At 43.7% G+C, this 22,805-nt stretch overlaps 1 pseudogene; it reads left to right on the top strand.

Moving 5' to 3' along the window:
- Positions 1-20,531, top strand: part of LOC147677787 (uncharacterized) — a 68,050-nt pseudogene extending 47,519 nt beyond the window's left edge.
- Positions 20,532-22,805: the final 2,274 nt, after the last annotated feature.

The raw sequence follows: 22,805 nt of genomic DNA, 5'->3' as shown, positions 1-22,805 counted from the left end.
TACAAACAAGAAATTCTTATAACTACTTGTATGTACATTTTAGGAGAAATTGAACAATATCATATTGTTGAGTTTATTAATGCTATTCTGTGAAGTCTTTGAATGGTGCTTTTAGCCTTTTCCTATCTAGAGTTATTAGTTAATGACTTCCTGCCATGTTAACCTATGGGGCAGGGGATTTGCAATGGAAGAAATGTCTTGAGACATTTTTCCAGCACCAGGGCTCATACATTTTTTTATAAGTACTCTGCATATATCTACAGGACCCCCACCCCAGTAACACCTAGAGGAGACTTTAGGGCAGTGGTTCCCAAACTGTGCGGCCCGGCGCCCTGGTGCGCCATTAGGACTAGCAAGGGGTGCAGCGCACATCTTTGAAATTTAGGCCAGAAATCGGGTGTTGTAATGATAAAATCAATGGTCGCCCGAGTATGTCCTGAGGGTGGGTGGGGAATTAAAAGCTCTAGGTAGCCAGTGTCAGCCAGTGTGGTTTGGCCCAGCCGCAGCGCATAAATACCGGGGAGATAAAAGTGGTACCTGTCAGCCGGCATTGGGAATTGTGGTTTGGCCCAGCTGCAGCGCAACATAAGGGGGGGGAGTTAAACATGCCACCTGTAAAATCAGGAATCGTGATTTGGTCCAAAGAGTACGCCCGCCATACGTGCGTACATGTTTTACGTAGTTTAGGTGGGTCAGGCATACGACGCACACATACAGCGATGCCAAGCGTTATTGCTTCCCGGGTTCTGACGCTCTTCATTACATTAAGTAAGTACAAAGTTCACCTATGTCCCATGCGCATCGTCAGCGGTAGAAATGTAAAATAAGTAAATAGGTAGGAGAAGTTGAACACAATCCTCAACAAAGCGAGACAACCACTTTAAGAAATGTAGTTACCTGAATACCTGTCCATGCTAATAACTAGCGTTGAGCCTAGTGTAGCACTTGCATCCACACACAACCCCGCCATAAACTGAGCTGAATTTAATTTAGCAAGTTTCATTCACGCTAGGTGTCCTGCATCCTGCACAAGCATCAGTATAATAATCTCGCCCGCTCTTACTGTATCCAAAAAGGTCAGACTGTGTACAAGTACAGTGGGTGACTTTGCCAACTAACACAGCATGCACAAAAACCCCGAATGATTAACGCTGCATAGAAGTTAACGCTTTCCATGCCTGAATGTGCCACCCGTAGGCAGAAATTCCACACTTAAAGTGCACTTGACAAGGTTTATGGCCTCAAAACAGGTTCTGTATACGTATACGTTCTTGCTGAAGTAATGGCAATTTAAAACTTCGAATCTGAGCACCTTTCTCCTTCTAAAAGGGCTGGCTTCTTAACTTCGGAGTTACTGACAGACTCCTCTGGGTGTGGTAGTTCTTCGTAGTTCACCATCTCCATCCCAAACATGATGGCACAAACCCTGTAAAATGAATGACATGTAAATTAAAATGTGGGCTGCAACACTCAACCTTCCTGGCCCTGGCAATTGCTGGCCTCGCCGCACAACCGTGTTGTTAGGGTGAGCTTCGGCTGGGCCTGTGCAGCAAGGCCAGCAAGTGCCAAAGCCAGGAAAGTCAAGTGCTGCAAACTTCATTTAATTTACATGTCTTTTAGGAGGCGGGGTAGTGATTAGGGCTGGCTGCTCGCTTATGACAGGTGACAGCACTAAGAAGAGGGTTCGGGGCCTGCCCTACAACCACATAATCTGCTGAATGCAAGTCCTCATTACCCTGATGTTAGCAGCATGTTAGGGCCTGGCAAGCATGCTCACTCCCGGCCAGGCCCAGGAGAGCGCACAGCAGCAGCAGCCTTTACATGCGGGCACTTCCTGGGAGCTCCTGGTTGCAATTTATGATAATGTCCTTTTATCCCTTTGGCTGCCATGTCATTGTCTTTTATGTGAGTTTAACCATGTTAAATGTTTGGTTAGCTGCGCATGTGCATGCCGTTACGTATGGGTCATGATTATTAATGGAAGTGTTCTGTAAAACACAAGAGGGCTTCAGTTGTTTCGTGTGTTCTGCGAATGACTCTCCCAGTCCTACTTTTATGTTTACATTCTGGTTTTTGTAAATCTGGTTCTGTTTTGCTTTGCTAGTCCTGTGTATGTAATGTAAAGCCGTTTATGCATAGGAAAGCATAGTGTCTGGCGGCTGATTCTGGCACCAGAATGCAAATCAAACGTTTGTCTCCATGGCCTGCTCATTCACTCTAAGGTTGGATAGTTGGGGGTTAGGCCCTCTTTTCCTGAGTGCAACGCACACTCAAATGTTTCAGTGCAACACAAAATCTGCGAGTATATATACTCGCTGTCTGCACCCTCAAACCCTATCTAATATAAAGACACACAGTCAACATGTGCATGGTTTCTAAGTATGGACTTTTACTACATCATGATGCAGTGCTATTGAAAAAAACTTGTCTCTTCAGCTTGTTACTATATTATTGGAGCAGGGTTGGGGAATTCGTAATGGATATGGAAATACCACTCCTGATCTTGGATGCAGAAGGCCTGAATTCCATCAAGGAACGGCAACCTAAAGTTTTTATTAAACAACTGTTATATTTTTATTTTGTTACAAATATGGTTATAATACCTTCACCGCATCCCAATTAATTTCAGGGAGACAACTGGAAGTACTCCAGAGGTCAGGCTTGCATCCCCCACCAGTAAAAAATGGTGGGGAGCCACGGCCAACTGCCAATTAGTTCAAGGGAGCCCCAGGTCAAAAAACTTTGTGAACCACTGCCTTAGGGGTTCAGAATATGTACAAATATTGCAAATCCTCCCTCCCCAGTGCTTCTACTGCTAAAGTCATGGGCAGCACTTTATCAGAATGTGGGGAGTAAAATGTAAAATTTCACTTAACCCAGGGCATATAAAACTCATTTTATAAGGGTCTGTTAGGTCTGAAATTCCCCCTTCCTAAAATGCACTTGTGCTGTATTAGGTTAGCAATGTGTGATCAAATAGACGCCATTTAAATTCATGTTATGTAACCCATTGAATTATCCTTGCCGTATGTAAGCTTTAGTTAGCCAGTGCTACTCCATTTTGTATTTCGCAACCACTTGAAGACTGCTTAGGCTGTATTCATATTAGGTCATATTTGCTAATTCTCTTGCCTCAGCAGAGCACTGTATTTCGTTAATATTTTCTCTCTTGCTCAAGGCTATAACCCGACTTGCTAATGAACTGATGTTCTTTCTCTGCATTCCAATTTCAAACTGTAGTTCTGCTCCCACTTTAGGAGACGCTGAGACTCGGCACATTTGCCTTGGAGTACTGATAGTGCGCCCATCTGACAGGTGTTAGCTCATCTCCCTGTACTTCCTTGGTTCATGCCCAGTTCAAGCCTTTAACTTTCCGTTAGAGGCGTAGCCAAAGTCTCCAGAAGGTTTTATTATGTATTAGCGTACCTTGGGGAATTAGTCCCCCTTGGTAGACATCTTAGAGTGAAGGCCTGACTGGGCTCCTCTGCAGAGTACATATTGAGTAAAGTAAGTTTATATTCTCTATTGTCTGACTGACTCTTCATTTTGGGAAGGCATAGCAGGTGGTTGTATATAACCGGCATGGCCCTGGAGGGCCCGTCCTTCAGGTCCTCCTTATAAATACCTGATCCCCTACCCCTAGGACACCTATTGGAGACCCTGGGGGTATCTAATATTCCTAAACCTTGTAGGTCAACCATATTTAAGTGACCCACACTTTTAAACTGACGTCAGGCTGCAGCAGTGCACACATGAAAGTGCAGAAAGGGCTGCTGGCCTCTAAAGTGGCATACACTATTATATACTAGGGACTGATAGGTAGTTTCAATCATCCTACCCTATTATGTACTAGGGTCTAATTGGGTTGGCCTTGCCAATCACAGGGGTACCCCAACCCAGAGTGTGCCCTAGTGTATGTAGATGTTTTCACTGTATTCTAAATGTGCCACATTCAGCATAGCACTGGCCCTGGGCCCGGTTAGGCAGAGCCCAGCATCAGTCAGATTCAGTTACCACCAGTACCAGTCATCAAAAAGTTGGGAGGTGAAAAGGGGACAGGATGACTTTCCAACAAATCAACATTGCAAAACTTTGGTGGTCCCTTTAGAGTGCTTCAGCTATTAAAAATAAGTACATTTTTGGTGCATTACTGCATTTTGTTGGTGGGCCCACATAGAAGAACTGTATGCTGTGTCTAATATACTACTTTTTCAAGTCAATGCCACCTATGTTGCATGTCATGAGCTGGGATGATCTGTCTTCAGGTTAAGTTATTTAGGTACATAAGGAACTGAGGAACTCAAAAGCTTTTGGCCCAGATGAAATTAGCGTAGCTGTTTAAAGATCTTGTCCCAACACCTGGGCATTGTACCTTAGAGCAACCATTTGACTATTGTATAAAATCTGGCTCTTTAACAGTGGTAGTTCCTCAGCTAAAAAGAGGAGTGTCGCTCCACAGCTTTTAAGCAGTGTGATGAAAGGAAAAATAAAATAAAGATAACTTGTTATTATCATTTTATTGTTTCCAGCTGCTTTGTAGGTAGGCGGGGACTGCTCTGCTCTCAGAGCAGTGCAGGGGAGGTCTGGTTTGCCCACAATTGCGCATGAATCAATCAATAAAACAATCAGGGGAATTGTAAGCGCAATACTCACCCGTGAGAGTCTCAAGGCACTGGGGGGAGGTAGGCAGCTCCATTCAGTTGAAAGCTAGGTCATGAGTGTCTTCCTGAAGGTGTTCAGGCAGAGGTAGGCATGGGCGGAAAATCCGTTCCGCTCGCGGATTTTGCGGATTTTCGGGAAATTCGCAATCCGCGAGATTCGCGAATCTCCCGCAAAATCCGCAAATCCACGAGCAGCGGATTTTGCTCGCACTGCTCGCACTGTTCGCGTGAGTTCGCGGCTTCCCAGTACAACTTCGCGCCCCGCGAATAAGTGCTAAATTGCAGAAATACGATCTTAGCAAAACTGAAACTACTTACCAGGTTCAAAAGTTCAGGCTCATCATTAGTAGCCATTTCCTGTAGTGCTTCCTGAGGGGCCCCTCCAGAGTTCAGTTGCCAGTTGCAACTATTATGTGACCCTGCTCTGAACCTCAGAATAGTTACACATATGCCACAAAGGTCCTGAATTACAGCTAAGGGAGACAAGCAGGAGCCAGGCTGGAAGTTAAAATCCATTAATCAGCCCCTAATTCATTATTGTCAGTTGGGGCAGGGCAGGTGTTGTAACTAATTTTGCAACAATGAAAGCACTTAGCAAGTGCAAAAGATCACTAATCAGGGCGCACTAAGGAAGCAGGTGCCAGCTAAAAAAATATTCTGTGACACATTAATCAGCCCCAAATTAATTCAGGTCACTTGAGGCAGGGAAGGTGTGCTTTGCTTTGCCGAAAATAATGTACACTGGACAACCAGAGGGTGTGGTGATGAAACAGAGGGTGGCATGGGTGGGCCAGAGGGTGGCATGAGTAGTCAGAGAGTGGCAGTGGTGACAGAGAGTGGCAGTGATGAAGAAGAGTGTCCCAAACAGGCTGGACACGTAGAAACAACAAGTTCGCAAAACTTGCGACCCGACAGGTAAGTTCGCAAATTGCGAAATTGTAAAAACCCTCGCGAACTGGCAGAAACACGGGCGAACACAAAAAAAAAAAATCCGCAAATTCGCGGGAATTCGCGGATTTTGCGGATTGCGAGTTCGCAAATCCGCAAAATTTGCTAACGCGAGATTCGCAAAATTCGCCCATGCTTAGGCAGAGGGCATGTCTGATATCGATCAGGAGCTCATTCCAGGTCTTGGACGTGATGTAGGAGTAGGCCCTTCTGCCTGTTCTTGCTCTGCAGATGCGTGGGGTTTCAGCGAGAGCGAGGTCTGTTGATTGTAGGAATCTCTTGCGTAGGTAGAAAGAGATTCTTTCATTGAGGTATTGGGTCTGATGTTGTGGAGGCATTTGTGGCATGGGTAAGCATCTTGAAAGTAACTCTCTTCTCAATGGGGAGCTAGTGGAGGTCTCGTAGGTGTTGGGTGATGTGTTTGTGTTGTGGGATATTGAGTACGAGTCTGGCTGCAATTTATGTATGGTCTGGAGTTTGCGGAGTAAAGGCTTGTTGATCCGGGTGTAGAGGGCATTTCTGTAGTTGAGTCGGCTGGTTATGAGTGCGTGGGTGATGGTATTTCTTAATTCGGGGGGATCTATTTGAAGATCTTTTCGAGGATGCGGAGGGTGTTGAAACAGCTGTATGCGACACCGCTGACCTGTTGTGTAAAGGAGAGGGAGGAGTTGAGTACAATGCCGAGGTTCCGGGCGTGGTCCATGGGGATGGGAGGGCTGCCAAGGGCGGTGGGCCACTAGGTGATGTCCCATGCAGATGGAGATGGTCCGAGGATGAGGACCTCGGTCGTCTCCGAGTTGAGCTTCATGCAGCTGCTGCACACCCAAGAAGCAACGTTCTTCATTCCTTCCTGGAAATTGATTCTGGTGGTGATGGGGTATTTGGTGAGGGAGAGGATGAGCTGGGTGTAATCTGCGTAGAATATTATGCTGAGTCTGTGCTGTCTGACAATGGTGGCCAGGGGGGCCATGTAGAAGAGCGTGGGGCTGGACGACGAACCTTTGGGTACTGTGCAGTTGCTTTCCGTGGGGTCCAAGAGAAAGGGTGGGAGTCTGATTCCATGGGTTCTGCCAGTGAGGAACAATCAAATCCAGTCAAGGGTGATTCTTAAGGTGGAAGATGTGGCGCTAGGTCTTGAGATCTGTGGAATCTGCTGTGGGCTTCTTGAGCAGGCGTCTGACTTTTGAAACGTTTCCAGTCTTCGGGACAGATACCAGTCTTGAGGGTGGCTTTGATAGTGCGTCGTAGTTCTGGAGCAATGGCGACTCTGTGGAAGATATGCGGCGGGCAGGGGTCGTGGGGCTTTCGTGGTCAAAATGGTGTCTTTAGTGGTGACTAGGATCCAGGCAGAGATGGTGGGCAGGCATGTGTTGGAGAGGGAGGTGGTTTTGGAATCGGGAGTCTGGTCGTTGAAGTGGTCATAGAGGCCTTTAATTTTCAGGTGAAAATAGGCACTGAGCTTGATGCAGACTTCCTGGGATGGGGTGATATCTGTGGTGTCACTGGGGGGCTTTGTGAATTCCTGCATGACACTGAAGAGTTCTTTCGAGTTGCTGGAGTTAGCAAGGACCTTGTTTTGAATGATGGCTCTGTTGGTGGATCAGATGCGTTGGTGGTGATTTGTCAGCATGTTCTTGTAGGCGGTGTGGTCTTCTGGCATTTTGATGTTTCTTCAGCTCTTCTCAACCCGTCTGCAGGGGTGTCTGGATTCTTGGAGGTCGGTGGCGAACCAGGTCGCCTACCTGGGGTTCTGTCTGTTGGGGTGACGTAGAGGTGCAAGCTTGTCTGTGCAATTCAAAATCCATCTGTGGAGTTTTTGGCTGCAAGGTTGGAGTTGGTCGAGGTGGTGGGGGTGTCGTGGTTGAGGGTGGTGATAAGCTGCTCCTCTGCGACTTTGCTCCAGTTTCTGGATGGGGCCTCTGGGGCTGGCCAAACAGTCATGCAAACTTTGCATGTTCTGCACGCAGACAGCATTACATCCTTACAGCCTGAGTGTAGAACATGCCCAGGTACCCAGTCTCCTTCTGAGTGCCGAACCACGATGCTCAGACCAAACACAAAGCTGCCTTGCAGTGTTGTGATTGGTCAGCAGAGCCTGAGCGTGCTTCCTGGTGCTGTTCCAGCCCCAGTCTGATGAGAAGAGACAGAGCAGAGATGCAGGAAGTGGAAATCAGGAAATTTCTTAGACATTCCCCTTCCTCCTCCCTGCCCACGCCTTGCTCTGCCACCTCCGATCCGTGCCAGCCGCCACTGCTCTATGCCTAATTTGTGGAGAGGGAGTAACATCATACCTCTCTAAAAAAAGGTGAGGCGTAATGATCCCAAAAGTTACCACCCAGTTGCTATTTAGGGCATCAAAAAACAAAATGATGGATGGAATTCTTGAATTATATTGTCACTGGTGATTGCTTGGGGCAGCATGCCAATCCAGTTGTTTTTTTAAAAGGTCCTTTTATTAGCAATTTCATAGCACTGCACATTTACAGATAATAACAACACATCATTCTGTCCTTTTCAGTTTGTCCTCCCTCCCATGGAGTGGCATCTCGAGAAGTCAACTGTGTGATTCCAGATTACATGCTATTATTCCATTGATCACATTCCCACTGCTTCCAGTACCATTCCTTTGAACCAGTAGAACGTTTATAACCACAATGTACAGCATCCAAATGTGTAGTGCACGTATATTAATATTAAAAAACATTGACAACATTAGGGTAACCAACAGTTCGAACAGTGGGTTCCAAGTGGGCCATCATCCAGCACCTCTATCAGGAACTTGGTTGTGGTAAGGGGAGCCCCTCCCTAAGAATCAGTTACATAACATAGGTCTCTTGCATAATCACTGTATCTAACAGCAGCACACCCAGGCTGCGGCTTTCCATAGCTACAGGAAACCAGCCACAGTGGCATCACCTTCCTGAAGCTTCAGCCATATCCCCATGTTTGCTCCTAAACAGCTATTCCATTCTCACTCCTAGATCCTGAGCTCTCTGATGGTGAGTGACTACGCCTCCCAGAGTTTGCAAATGCATTCAGCACTTCTGTCCATAGAGGTGCTATCAGCCATCTCCTGCAGAGCACTTGAGCCTCTACCAGGGTCCAATCTCTGACTGCAGCCTCCCACCTGACTATTACTGGGACAACTGCTGACTTCCAGTAGTGGCCCGTGGTGGGAGTGCTACTGGACGCTGACGTGGGGTGGGGGAGGGACATTGTGGGGGGTAGTAAACTGCAGAATACGGCCACACAGAGGTAAGTACACAAACAAATAAATAAAACAAATTTTGTTGCTCGTGCTGCATCGCCAAATGCGATGCAGGGTGCGCAACGAAATTTGTTTTATTCATTTGTTTGTGTACTTACCTCTGTGCGGCCGTATTCTGCAGTTTACTACCCCCCACCCCGCCCTTCCCCTGCCCCACGTCAGCACCCAGCAGCACTCCCACCATGGGCCGCTACTGCTGATTTCCACACCATGGAAATCTGCCTCATGTCTAATTATAAAGGCCAAATCAATTAAATGGTTCACTGCTTGTGTGGATATCAGGCAGAGGAAGGGTCCCAAAAGGCACACCTCCAAGGTAAATGGCACAACCCGGCCTAGCGTCACATTCAGCCTCTGCACCACCAAAGTCCAAAAAACCCTTATGGGAGCACAGGTCACGTGACAAAAATCTGCCTCCACCAGTGCACAGCAGGGCACTGTTTAGCCTCCCCTCCATTTATTGTAGTCAGCTTCTTCAGAGTGAGATACGTCTGACAGAGGTAGTTTAATTGGATAACTGTAAAATGGGTATTCTGGGAGACTTTCTGTGGGTAGGCAAACATCTTCAAGCTAACCTCCCTGCCCAATATGATATTCCAATTTTGCTGGAGGATGATCTTAGGTTTCCACATCATTCCATTAAGGACACTATACAGTCTTTAACAAGGTGTCTTCTCTTTCTTAGGGACAGCAGTACATGTAAGATGTTATGTGCCCTTGGCTCATCCACTCCTGCATCCCATAGGGCTGTAAAGGTCCGGACTTATGCATCGTATTTAAGAAATTGAAAAGGTAGGAAGCTATGCACCTCAACAAGAACGTCCAAGAGTATCAATGTGGAGGCCTCATGACATTCAGCAACTGTCACCAGTCCCATTTCCATCCAAGCCACCAAGAGTGCCTCCTAGATAATAGGAAGGCCCCATGTGGTAACCCCACCAGTGAAAGGGCGGGGTTTACAGTAGGCACTCCAGAGTCTGTCAAACACTGCACCACCAGCACCGGAGCTCTGTCATCAAGAGCAAGACATCTCTCCCCTTCCCCAGTACTTGCTGAAATAGTCATGCCTGGAGTGCTCCCTGGTTAGGCACAGACCCCATGAGTCCCAGCTCAGCCAAGTTTGTGCCATCCAGCCAGAGCATAATTCATTGTAGTTCGGCAGCCAGATAGTATAATTTAAAGTCAGGCACCACCAGGCCTCCCTCCAAGAAAGGCTATCGAAGCATGTCCAGGGACATCCTGTGTCACCCCCTGTCACAAATCCAATGACAAGCTGCGGACCTTGTTACCCTTTGACACTGACAGGATGTTTACAGACATCATATCGCCCTCTATGCAGGCAGGTCTCGGCCCTTTAATGGGAAACACCAAGAAGAATCCTTGGGGGAGTGGCCCATGACACTGCCAGAAGCCGGCCTATCGGATGAGTAGGCGGGCGACACAAGCGGGCCGGGTCTCTGGCCGAAGACGGAAGCTGGATTCCCCAGGGGAGGAGATATTGTGGCGTGGACAGTAAACGCAGGATAGGAAAGCAGGATACCTGACGAGAACGGAGGAGCTACTGTAGAGGAAGACGCTAAGTCGAGAGGCATTGCCGCAGACGAGCACATCAAGCCGGGAGTCCAACCGGACCGCGTCTCGCCCAGCCAGCCTCCAGGAGGGGGGTGGCTTGCCAAGGTACGGGCGAAATTCCAAGGGTTCACGGGGCACAGGAGAGGGAGGGCTGTGGCATGGAGGGAGGGCTGTGGCATGGAGGGAGGTCACAACGGGGTCCACTTGGTGTTGGATTAGCGGTGACTACTTCCTTCACTCCTGTTCCCCTGAGTCAGGAAGTATATACTTTCCAACCACTGACCCCGATATTGTTTTCTTTTTGAATATCCGGAGTATTCCACAACCAATACCGACTCCTGGGAAGAGGGTGGAACCGAGAGCGAACCCCCTCGCCCAAGAAGAGTCCTGTGAAGACGGGATCAACAAACCAGGAAGCTTGTTGAGTGAACATTGTGAAACATGCGTATAGTAAATAAACATCTGGAACCCTATCACTCCTCTCCTCGTTCATTTCGTCTGCCTTCCATACTGGTAGTGATCCCAATATCTGACACCCCCATCCCATATAAGCTCTCCCAACAACAAGTTTAATTGCTGAAACCATTGGATAGGTACACAGGCTGGGAGGCTGGTAAAATAAAAAGCAACTGAGATAGCATAATCATCTTAGCTAATGCAATCCGTGCCATAGTGGGGAGTTGGAGCGAGCGCCTAAAGGCTACTTATCCATTCAAGGAGCAGTATATCAACCCCAAATTGCCCTTCCATGGATCTTCTAGGTTATGGTAAATAGGTACTGGAACATTGAGGGAGCCCAGCTGATTTACGGAATGAAAGTCTGCCGTCTGCCCGAGCCAGGTGGCACGAGAAACACACCTCTTTGTGAGGTTCACCCAAAGTCCAGATATCTCCCAGAACTAGCGTAAAAGCTTAAAAATTAAAAAGACATCAGTTGCCATGTCGCACACATACAGCCACAGATCATCAGCACATAGTGATATCAAATGTTCAGTACCAGCCACCCGACTACCCCTTCCCTGTCCCCGCAATCTACACAGCTACAATGGCTCAATAGCAAGGGTGAACAAAAGCGGGATAGTCAGCACGCTTTTCTAGGAACCCAACACTCATCATAGGAGTCTGACAAAGTCTGGCCTGTTCCAGGGGCATCCGCAGAAATGTTTCCGGGGGGGAACATCACCATCCTCCGACATGATTGAGGACATCTTGTGAGGCTCCACAGCAGATGACCTGGCAACTCCGATGAAACAGAGAAAAAAATAAAAAATGGCCGGAAAACAAAAATCTAAATCTGATTGATGTGGTTCTAGAGAGATCCACATCAGCAAACCTTTCATTGATGATACAGTGGGTGATTGTGTCACTTTCAAGAGCTTGTAGGAGCAGCCTTGCCAAGCCACATTGTCTGGAACAATATTGATGAAGAAACTCATTAAGTACCTAAGCTATCACTGATTCCATCTAGCTACTTGGAAAGAAACTCACAGAGGAGTGCCCCCTTTAAAGTCTGTAGAAAAGCAAGAGAGGGAGATCTCAGTGCAGAAGTAAAGGGCAGGTGCAGGAAAACTGAAACAAGGACAGCAGGGGACTGATAAATTAGTAGGTTTTAGGTGTACTCTACAAGTCATTGAATAAGAAAATGGCAGGGCTACATGTCCTCTAATGCACACCTCTTTAAAACAGAGGCAGAGACCAAAAGGCAACATTAAAGATGGACAGAATGGAATTCATGGGTTTGGTGAGATGGAGTTCTGACAGACTTGGGAGTTACATTCAGCTAGGAATGGTGGACAAGCTTGATGTCATATTTTACGTTATTCAGGGGCCTTGCCCATTCTAGAGAAGAAACCGTGTTTTGAGGTCACTTAAAAAAAGGTGACGTGGTGAGAGTAAAAAAGTACTATAGATGGGGGGAGGGGGGTATGAGGTAGCTTCAGCTCATTCTGGTGTTTCTGGTGTTGCTAAAGCTAGGACACAGATGCCCAGGGCTAACAGATACATTTAGGATGCCAGCGATCTCTGCACATAGTTCTTATACATGTGCCATTCTGTTTCCTTCAGGTTGAGCACTTCCTGGCAGCCTGTGTAGACACACTTCTTGAGGTTGTAGTGACAGAGCTGGGAGTGTCAAGTCAGGTACTACAAATAACAGCGCTTGCAGCTGAGCCCAATGGCAAGTTAGAAAACTGTATGTACATTGGGTTAATGCCACGTTGCAGTCCAAGATAGATGCATTGTGTTTTACTGCTATCTGAGTAAGTTTTACCTTTTGTTGAGGGCCACTGAGCTTTCTTGATGGTCAGGTATGTGGCAGACAAGGCTTCGTTACAAACATGTATACCACACATGACCAAAAGGAGACATAAATCACATGACCACACCAGCCATCAGCTGGGAATATGCCTCTCACATGTTGACAACAATATTGAGCCAGACCTGTTCAGGTTTAATGAAAACAGCGATGCTGTAAAAACTTTTTTACTTCAAATTCAACCAACCTAGATACAGCAACACTAAATTAATCGCGTGGAAACATGGTATGCGTGCTTTTAGCGACACAGATTCAAAGCATACAAAGTGCTGTTTCAGAGACTCAACCTCACACATTTGCCATTTCAGAGGCAGACATACTTTTCTGAACCACAACCCTTAATAAAATGTATCTTTCCAGACACATTTCTGCCATACTTTGCAGCACGTATAGCAATACACAATTTTCTCTCAAACGTACAAAAAAAGGCTACAGATTCAGACTTCTCGAATTAGTTCCTGCCATGGTAAAAGCTGCAACTCATACTAAGCTTCTTCATGCATCACTATTTTGCACAATCCAATATACAGTTTCCTTCCAGACACTTGGGCATAGGTACAGAAGTGTCACAGACAGCAAGTTGCGAGGGCAGTCCGGCACGAGGCTCTCTTACCACATACATGGCTGTTGTCTGATACACTATGGACTGCACACTGATGTATCATGCAAAAGGCCACGCACACTCTCTCACTGTCATTCTTACTCAAACACAGTGCTGCATTACACAATCATACATGCACAATGTTGCACACACATACAATGCAGTTATACTGAAACATAAAACACATCATTTGAACTTTTATAGCTGTGTAGTGTCTGTTACACATTCACCCATACACACAATTTGCCAGTAAGCACAAAGGACACCACACCTATTCTCGCTGAGATCAATTGGAATGTGGTGAAGCCAAGGTGCAATATTGCTATGGGTTCAGAGGACTGCTCCAAGCAGAGGGTACTTAGTCGATGGAACACAGAGACATCTTTAAGCAGTCTTTAAAAATGAAGGGACTTCAGACAGGTGGTACAGGTTGAGAAATAGGGCTAGAGCACGATCCCTCTCAGAACATAACACTCTGTAGGAACCATAACCACTATACATATGCTCTCAAATCACTCTTATAGCGCACATGCCACCGCAGGCAACTCGTCCCACAGAGCGCGCCCGCCCCAATTTCCATTAATAAATTGAAGGTAGGCAAGGCTGAGGCGCGATCAAATGCTCTGTTTATTATAATGTCACGGCCTTTCCCCAATGCCAAAGGTGTGAATGCTGGGGTAACTACATAGATCATTTTTTTTTACTGGTAATATTGGCTCGTAGTAGGAGCAGAATGCTGGTGCTGAAAAATACATGCTGGTGGTTGGCACAAATTAAGCACTGTGCCCCCCACCGGACACAGGGAATTTTGTTTATGCACTTTGAAAGCACATTCTTTTCGGATTCACAATGGTATGTGCTTTCGGTACAGCCGTGCAAATGGTGCCCCCCACCCCAATTCTGGCACCGGTGCCACCCACACCGCCCTAAAGCCGGTACTGTTTCCAGCAAATGTATTACTTCCTTTTTAGATCCATTTCAAAAGAATGAATGAAGCAAAGGAAGGAGAGGGAAGCCTTGGAGTCACGGTTTTCAGCAAGTGAGAGCTAGCTAGAAAACAGGAGACGTTATGCTTAATTCAAGCTATGGCAGCAGCCAGGCCCGGACCTTCTCTCATGCTGATCAGCAGCAGTTTTCCCGGTCATCAAGCAGGACCGTCATTGCAAGTGCTTTCTCACGCTCTTAATATTGTCGGCCCTGCAGACAAATACCACTCTGGGGGCTGTCAATAGTGACGCCCCCCCCCTTTCCCCCCCCCTGTAGATGCCCATGTTTGCAAAAATCCTTTAATTCACAATTTGGTCTAGACTGCCAATGGGCCTTACAGCCAGTAGTCCCAGTACTAGTTGTGGGTGCATGCAACATCTGTTTCTGTGGTGTCTGTTGAATTTAAACATCATTTAGGCCATGGATGGCATTGGATTAGGGTGCAAAATGTCTTTTTGTTGTATTTCACATTTAATTTCTTCCTGCACACAATGTATAGGTGGGGAAATGCCCATGGAGGATGTGTGTTACTGTAAACATTTTTAGCCATGTTCATGTTCATTTTTGGAATTGCTTGATTAAGGCTGTGTTATTTGTGTTACCATGCCTCCTTTGTCTGGCTAGTGTGTGTGTGTGTTTGCCATAGGCCACTATTTGCCTTTTTTCCCGATGCCATGAGTTATGTTATGTTAATTGAATTTGTTGAGCGAGGCAGTTACCCTGGGGTGTCCTGCGTAGCCGTAATGGAGAAAGGGTCATTGGCTAAACAACCAGGTCTTCAATCCCTTCCTGAAAGGAAGGAGATCGAAGCATTCCTCAGATCGAATGGCAGATCATTCCAAGCCTTAGATGTACATGCAATAAAACTCCTAGTTCCCCAACTGGTCTTTATAACAATAGGGGTTAGGATATTTTTTGCTCCAGTAGACTGAAGAGTCCTGTCGGGGACATACCACTTGAATTTATTCTGCGAGTGGTCAGGGCCTATACCAATATGGGCCTTAAAAGCTACACATAAGGCCTTAAAGCGAACCTAAAGCGAGTCAATGTAACCTGATTAATTCTTTTTTCACTGAAACAAATTTGGGAGTGCCTGACGGCAGCCTGCTGCTGCATTTTGTGCTATCTGAAGCCTGTTCATAAGTTGTTTTGGGGTTCAGATAGATACCATTGCAGTAGTCCAGTCTTGACATAACGAGTAACGTGACCACTGCCCTGAAATTTTCTTCTGAAAGGTAAGGTTTAATTTTCCTTAAAATGAGTAATATCAGGAAACAGGCAGAGACCACGGCACCTATGTGATCGCTAAATGTCAATCTACTGTCAAATGTTACACCCAAAATCTTGGCTTTCAGTGTCAGGGAGGGGCAATTGCCCAAATCTGCTAACCACCTGTCAGGCGTCCAAATATGGGGATTATTTCCGAAAACAATGATCTTAGTTTTGGTGGAATTTAGTTTAAACAACTTGATGCCATCCATCCAGCTATCTCCTTCATACAATCATGAAAGCGCACTTCTGTTTCTTTTTCCTCGCCATCAATAAATGATAACACTATTTGAGTGTCATCCGCGTATGAGGTTAGCTGAAAACTGTAAGATTTTATTAGGCCTGTCAGCGATATCATGTAAATATTGAAAAGAGTGGGGCTCAGTGAGGATCTCTGAGGGACCCCGCAAGGAAGGCAGAATGGATGGGATTTGTTATTGTCTAAGTCGAGGGTCTGTGATCTATTGGAGATAAAGGATTGCAGTAGTTTCCACGCCACACCTTGTACTCCTACCTCTGACAATCGATCCATCAAAACCATTTGATGGACCGTGCCGATAGATCTAACAAGATCAATACCACCTTCCCTCCACCGTCCAGCGCCTCCCTTACTTCTTCTATAGATTTAATTAGAGCCAGTTCTTGGTTATGGTTGTGTTCAGCTCTGAAACCATATTGTGTTCGATCAAGTAAATGATTGGTTTGAAAATAAGAACTAAGCTGGATGTTCATTGCCTTCTCAATGATTTTTGCTGGGCTATAACTACTGGGGTCTGAGGGGTCCATTGTTGGTTTTTTCAATAGGGGAAGAATAGAAGCTCTTTTCCATTCTTTAAGGAAACACCCAGAGTCAAAGATATTATTAATCAGGGGGTGTAAGGCGGATCCTATAGTTTCTGAAATGGTTTTCAGGATTGAGACTTGACAAGGGTCTGTAGGTGAGCCTGAGTGTATGGAATTCAGGAGTTTAATAGTATCTGATCTTTCTAGTGGCATGAACTGATCAAATACAAGCCCCATGTTGGGTTCTGTCTGAGCCATTTCCAATTATAGTGTTCCTTCTCCCTTCTGAGCTGGAGAAAAAGTGGAATATATACCTTCCACCTTATGTTGGAATAAAATGGCCAATTTATTGCACACTTCTGGACTACTAGCAATCTTAGGAGTGTTAGGTGAGGCAAGTTTTTTAACCATTTTAAATAATTTTTGGCGTTAGACTTCGCTAGAAGGATTTCATGCGCGTAGAAGTTCTTTTTGGTTTCCAGCAACAGTTCTTTGTAACATTTAAGACTGTGCTTGTAAATTTCTTTATCAGTGTTTTTATATGCCATCTTCCAAGCCTGTTAGAATTTTTTACAGACCAATTTCTGAGATTTAAGTTTGTCTGAATACCAAGGGGACAAGGGTTTGGCCCGCCTTGGGGTCCACCTTTTTACGGGGACCAGTTTTTTACAGGCTTTATCTAGCCAGTCTGTGTACGTCACAACAGCTTTATCTACCTCCAGTGGGAGTGGGAGAGAGGATCTCTACAATTCCTCTTCTAACTAGGCCCGTCTAAGTCCTTCCATATTCTTTTTTCCAGCATCTTTGTGGGCAAGGATTTGGATTTAGGGGCATTTGATTCCTGCAGCTTAAAAATGATGGCCATGAGATCGGACCAGGCCGAGTGTTAAACCTTGTACCAGGAAATATCAGGATTGTTAGAATAAATCCTGTCCAGATTATGCCCTTTAAAATGCGTGGAACCTTCCACCAACTGCTTCAATTCCCCAGTCTCCATTATTCTATCAAGATTAATGGTATCCGGGTCGAAGGTATCCTCAAGGAAACAGTTCAAATCCCCTAATGCCGCAAATATTGCTGAGCACATTCTGTCTTCAAGAAGGGTGCCTATTGTTTCCAGGAACCCAGCTCTGGGGCCTGGAGGGCGATAAAAAAATAGCCCTTTGAACTTTTTTATAATGCTCCATAGTGAAATTGAAGGATAGCGCCTCGCAAAACGTATTGGAAGCTGGGTGAAAAATGGGATTCATAGAGTCATGATATATGACTGCTAGGCCCCCACCCCTCCTCAGAGGCCTATTCAAGGTAAAACAGAAATCCTGGGGGTGTTGCTTTAGCCAAATCAGGGCCAGGGCCCATTTTGTTTAGTCAGTGTCGATGGGTGTGTTTTTTGTTTTCCAGGCCTCCTGCTTATTGTGAGTCGCCACGTGGCTGGCGGCCATTTTTTGTAGCCAGCCAGTGTGATTTTGCCATAGGCCTGCATGTGTTGTTCTTCTCTTATTATGTTGTGGACATCCCTCCTTGCTTGCTGTTTCACCATGTGGTCGGTGGCCATTTTCTATAGGCAGCCAGTGTGCTTTTGCCTTAGGCCTGCATGTCTTCTCTTTGTTCCCCATGCCTTCTTACTCAGTAGTGTTATTGTTGATGGCCATGTGGCACTGGCTTGCAGCCTTTTTGTGTATCCAGCTACTGTGACTCTTTGCCATAGGCTTGCATGGATGGTTGAGAAATGAGATAGCAGTTTAATAAATTATATACTTTAGGATAATTTTACTTATTTATCATTTTTAATTTTAGGTTTTTTATTTTACATATATATATTTTTTATTTGTATTTTTATTACTATAACTTTTAGGCTTGATTGAGTTTGGTATGATTTAGAATGTTGGTGGCCCAACAACAGCTAATCATTTTTTTTCCTGAAGGTGATTTTTTTTCCTTCCCCTTTGAAACTTAGTGAGATTTGTTTGTCGGGTCCACACTGCTTTGTTTACTGATTCACACTCCTCACAGATTAGACCACTCTCTTTAGTTAACAAACACAAATCTAGTCTACACAAAAACCGACCTAATGTGTTTCTCTTGTTGTTCATCAACAGCATTGTACTACAAGTCAGGAAGATGATGGTAGGAAGTGATAACTACTTTTAACAAGTACCACTAGAAGAAGGAAGTTATCAACTTCACTGAAACCAACCGATTTGGTGATGACTTTTAAAGAGGCCTACCCAACTCTGTGGAGTTGTGGTGAGGTGAGAGAGGTCCGTTGATTTTACTTGATTTGGAAAATGGAAAAAGGAATGTTGTTGGGTGTGTGTGCTGGCTGACCAAAATTTTAAACTGTGGTGTGGTTGCGGCCGGGGCGGAAATTGTTTCATAACACTGCCAGCCATATTACAATGGGCAAATTGACATGCCTTTCCGTGGCATCAATGCTGCCACAGAAATGCAGGCGGTCTTCACTCTGGGGGCCCCCTGCGGGCCCCCAGAGTGAAGGAGAATGGGGGGTGCACAGGGGGTACCTGTGGTACCCCCTCACATTTACATAATCAAAGCGGCAGGCACTGCACGGTGCCTGCCGCTTTGGTTATGCAAATGCTGCATGTCATTTTCAGTATTGTGGCAGGCGGTGCAGAGAGCACCGCCCGCCACAATACTGAAAATACAGGATGGGCCCGCCACTGTGGCGGGCACATCCTAATTCCCCCTACGGGACCCCCGCACTTATGGCAGGCAGTCCCGTTTTCCATTAGGGTGGCGGGCGGCCATCCTAATGAGCCCCTTAGTGTTGATTTTTGTAAATGTCTCCATAGACATTGATTAAAGTGGAAGTAAAATCCCTGTATGGATGTGTGAGGGACTATTTTAAGGATGGTATTTATTATGGCTTGTTCAAAGTCAATTATTATTTTTAGGGGAAAGAAGTCTGCTTTTTCTTCTTTTATTTTGGTCAAGATTTCTGTGTATGTTGAAGTTTGTTTGTTTGGTAACAAACAATAGATAAATGGAATGCAGGTATTATGGTATTGTCCATGTATTGTATATAATTGGTAGAATGGCTTGGGACATATACTAAAAGCGCCATCCATCAGCCATGTTTGGCTTTGTTTTAACTTGTTTATATTGTTTATTGTAGAAAACATAGTTATTCTTTTATCTTTATTGTTGTTATCATAAAAGATAAAAGGTTCGTCATTATGAGTTACGGTAAGGTCAGGGGGAATTATTATTTCTTCAAAAGTTTTAGCTGTTGGTATTGTGGGTCTAGTAGATTTTTTAGTTATAGTTATAGTTCTTTTTATAGAAGATATAGTTGGTAGTTGACCTCTAGCTTCTGTAGGTACTTTAGGAAGTACTTCTTTAAGTATTACACTTGTTGGTAGTTCTGATGTGCTACTTAATTCTTTAATATTTTCCATAGTGGATCTAACTTCTATTTCTGATAGATTAGGTGGATGGTTGTGTTCAGTTGTATTTATCACACTTGTTTCCCTAGTTGTTGCACAACCATAACATTTATTAGAGTAATACAATTCCAATTTACTTTAAGGTCTTTTTGTTTCTCTTGAGTATAAATATACCCCATATAGCATAACAGAAATTTGCCTTTTTGAGATGTGATACATTTTGCATCTTCAGTCATTGTGGATTTGTTATTTCTAGAATAAATGTTGAAAAGATTATAAGCAAATGTTTTTATATTTTAGGTATTAGTAATAATTTATGCATTTTTAATATATACTTACCACTTATATTTTTGTAGATTTTGAATGCAGTTTTGGTTTTCTTTGGTTGATGCTGTTTTGTATGTTAGTGATCTGTGGAAATAAAATGATTACATTTTAGTTCTTTTTTAAATATTTTTTTGGTGGTAGCATTTTGTAGGATTCTATGTTTTATGACTAGCATATTAATTTTATTTTATAAGTATTTCATAAAAGTATTCAAAAACATGGAAACGTTGTTTCATTAACTTAACTTTAGAAATGTTTAAACATTAAGCATTATTAGTAGTACATGTGTTTTTTATTATATACTTACCAATTGTTGTTCCTTTGCACTTCAGTTTTGATGTTCTTGTAATGTTTTTCTGCTTTATTTCTTCAGTTGGCTGTGCAGAGAAAGTAATTTGTATTTTATTTGCTGAATTTTATTTTTACAAACTGTTCACATTTTTTAAAGACTGGATTTATTTAATTTGTGTTTAAAAAATGTGTTAACATTTTTAGAAAATATTAAAAGTTAGAATGGCATTTGTTTTAAAGTTGGAACATTTTAGTTGTTTACTTGTCTTTTATTTAGTGTTTAAGGAATTAGAATAGTATACTTACTTTTTACGTTTCTTGTTTTTGTAGGTAGAAAATGTTCATCCATTTTTTGCAGTTGGGTTTGTTGTGGCTATATAGAGAGATAGAAATATACATTTTTATTTATGTTTTGATGATGAAAGGCAGGTTACAAGTAAATTGTTAGTTTATTTATACATTTTTATTTACTTACTTTTTGATATTTGTAGTTGTCTCGTTTTCACTTTAGTCCTTAAAGTTGTACTAGTTATGGTAGAGTTTCTCCTTGTTTCTTTCCTTGAAGGTGTGATAGTTATCAGTTTGGTTCTTTATATAGTGAGTATTTAAATAGTTGTTGATTTTTATTGGTTAGTTATGTTTATATGTGTTTCTATTGGTTAGTTTGAATTTTTTAAGTTTGTTAATTATGTTAATTGTATGTGAATTTGTTACGTCGAATTTTGCTGTGTTTTTGTCTTTTTATGAAAGGTTTATTTAAGGTATGTTATTTTTGAAAAGGTATTATATTGTTAATAATTATTTTATAAATTAAGTGTGTTTATTGAAAATGTTTTAGTTTATTTAGTATGGTTATTTATTTTTATTGGGAACGTTTTGTTTTATTTGTGTTTTTTATGTTTATTTCAAATCTTTATGAGTGTATATTTAATTATTTACAATTATAGTGTGGAAACCACGGATTTATTTGTATTTTGTAGCTGTCGATATTTATGTATTGTCGATAATATTGATGTCTATATTTTTGTTAACAATATTTTTGATATGTGATATATTTATTTAAGACTGTCGATATAATTGTTTTCGAAATGTGTGCTCACAATTTTTTTGTGATCGATATTAGTGTTTAACGATATTGTTAACTCAATATTTATGTTGTTTGTTAGTTAACTATAGGAGGTCGATTTATTTGTCATCGATGTTTAGGACTCGATTATTTAGTAGGTTGATTTTTTTTTCTCGGTATTTTGTCATAGATCCGCAGACTGTAGACACTAAGAGAGTAGTTGGACAAAGGTTGTACCATATAGGCATAGCACATGCCTAATTGTTGTTTCACACTATCAGCCAATTTTTACTTTAACTGTAGAAAGAAATGGAACTCCGATCCCCAACTCCCACATCACCCCCCCCCACAACATCAAACACATTCCAACTACCAAAATGAAAGTGAAAAAGGGGTTGAGGGAACTAGGCATGGCAGATCAGGCTCAGGACCTCATTGGGGTGCTGGTCCATTCGTCTCTGCTGGGCTTCAATCTGCACCAGCCTTCAAAAGGATAATGTGGAGTAGGATGTGGTCGTAGAGGGGGGCAGCAGTGTGTGTTGGCTGGCGTACAGCTGCCTACAGACTGTGGCGCTGTTGTTGTGCTTGGAAAGCTAGAGGTGCTGGTGCCTCACTCGGGCCTGGGTAGTTGCCTCCTCCTCCTCCTGGGCCATAAGCCTCTCATATTCGGCCTGCATTGTCTACAGCTTCTGCTGCCCCAACTGGGCTGCTGCATCCTGATGAGATGGATTCTGGTGATAACAGCAGCTAGAAAGACAAAAATAAATTTTTAAGAATATTCTGCACCACAAACTTGTTTAAAATTATGTAGTGCGTGGCACAGTAGCAATACATTGATGTTCCCCTAGGGCCTTTTAATTTGATGTGATTAGAGTCACAGCCACCATTACCCACTCTCATAAAACTAAAGGCAAGTGGCAAATGCTCTAACTTTCTAAAGGGAATTAAGGGAGAATAAACACAGCAACACAGCTTTTTTGTAAACTGCAGTTTTTCTCTTCTTTTGAAGGATTTCCTAGGAAAGTGTTTAGATGGTTAGGAGCTTCATGAATTAGGCCCATTTACTAATGAATGTCCTAGTTTTTGATACAAAAATGATTTTGGTATTATCAGACAACTTAAATTTTTTAATAGCACCTGTAGTCTGACCTTTTAATTTGCACATTTTTTTATAGTAGATAAGTCCGCTACAAACTGTCCAAAGTGATTGGAACTTTATCTCTGCAAGCCTTCTGGATCTTGGGTTAAGGTATTTGTATTTTCTGTTAGGTAGCTGGTCATACAAGCTGTCAACAGAGATTACCAAACAAG

The sequence above is a fragment of the Lissotriton vulgaris genome, chromosome 12 (assembly GCF_964263255.1).
Source record: "Lissotriton vulgaris chromosome 12, aLisVul1.2, whole genome shotgun sequence".
Taxonomy (NCBI): domain Eukaryota; kingdom Metazoa; phylum Chordata; class Amphibia; order Caudata; family Salamandridae; genus Lissotriton; species Lissotriton vulgaris.
Note: the sequence above shows the minus strand (reverse complement) of the source record. Positions and strands in the feature narration are given on the sequence as shown.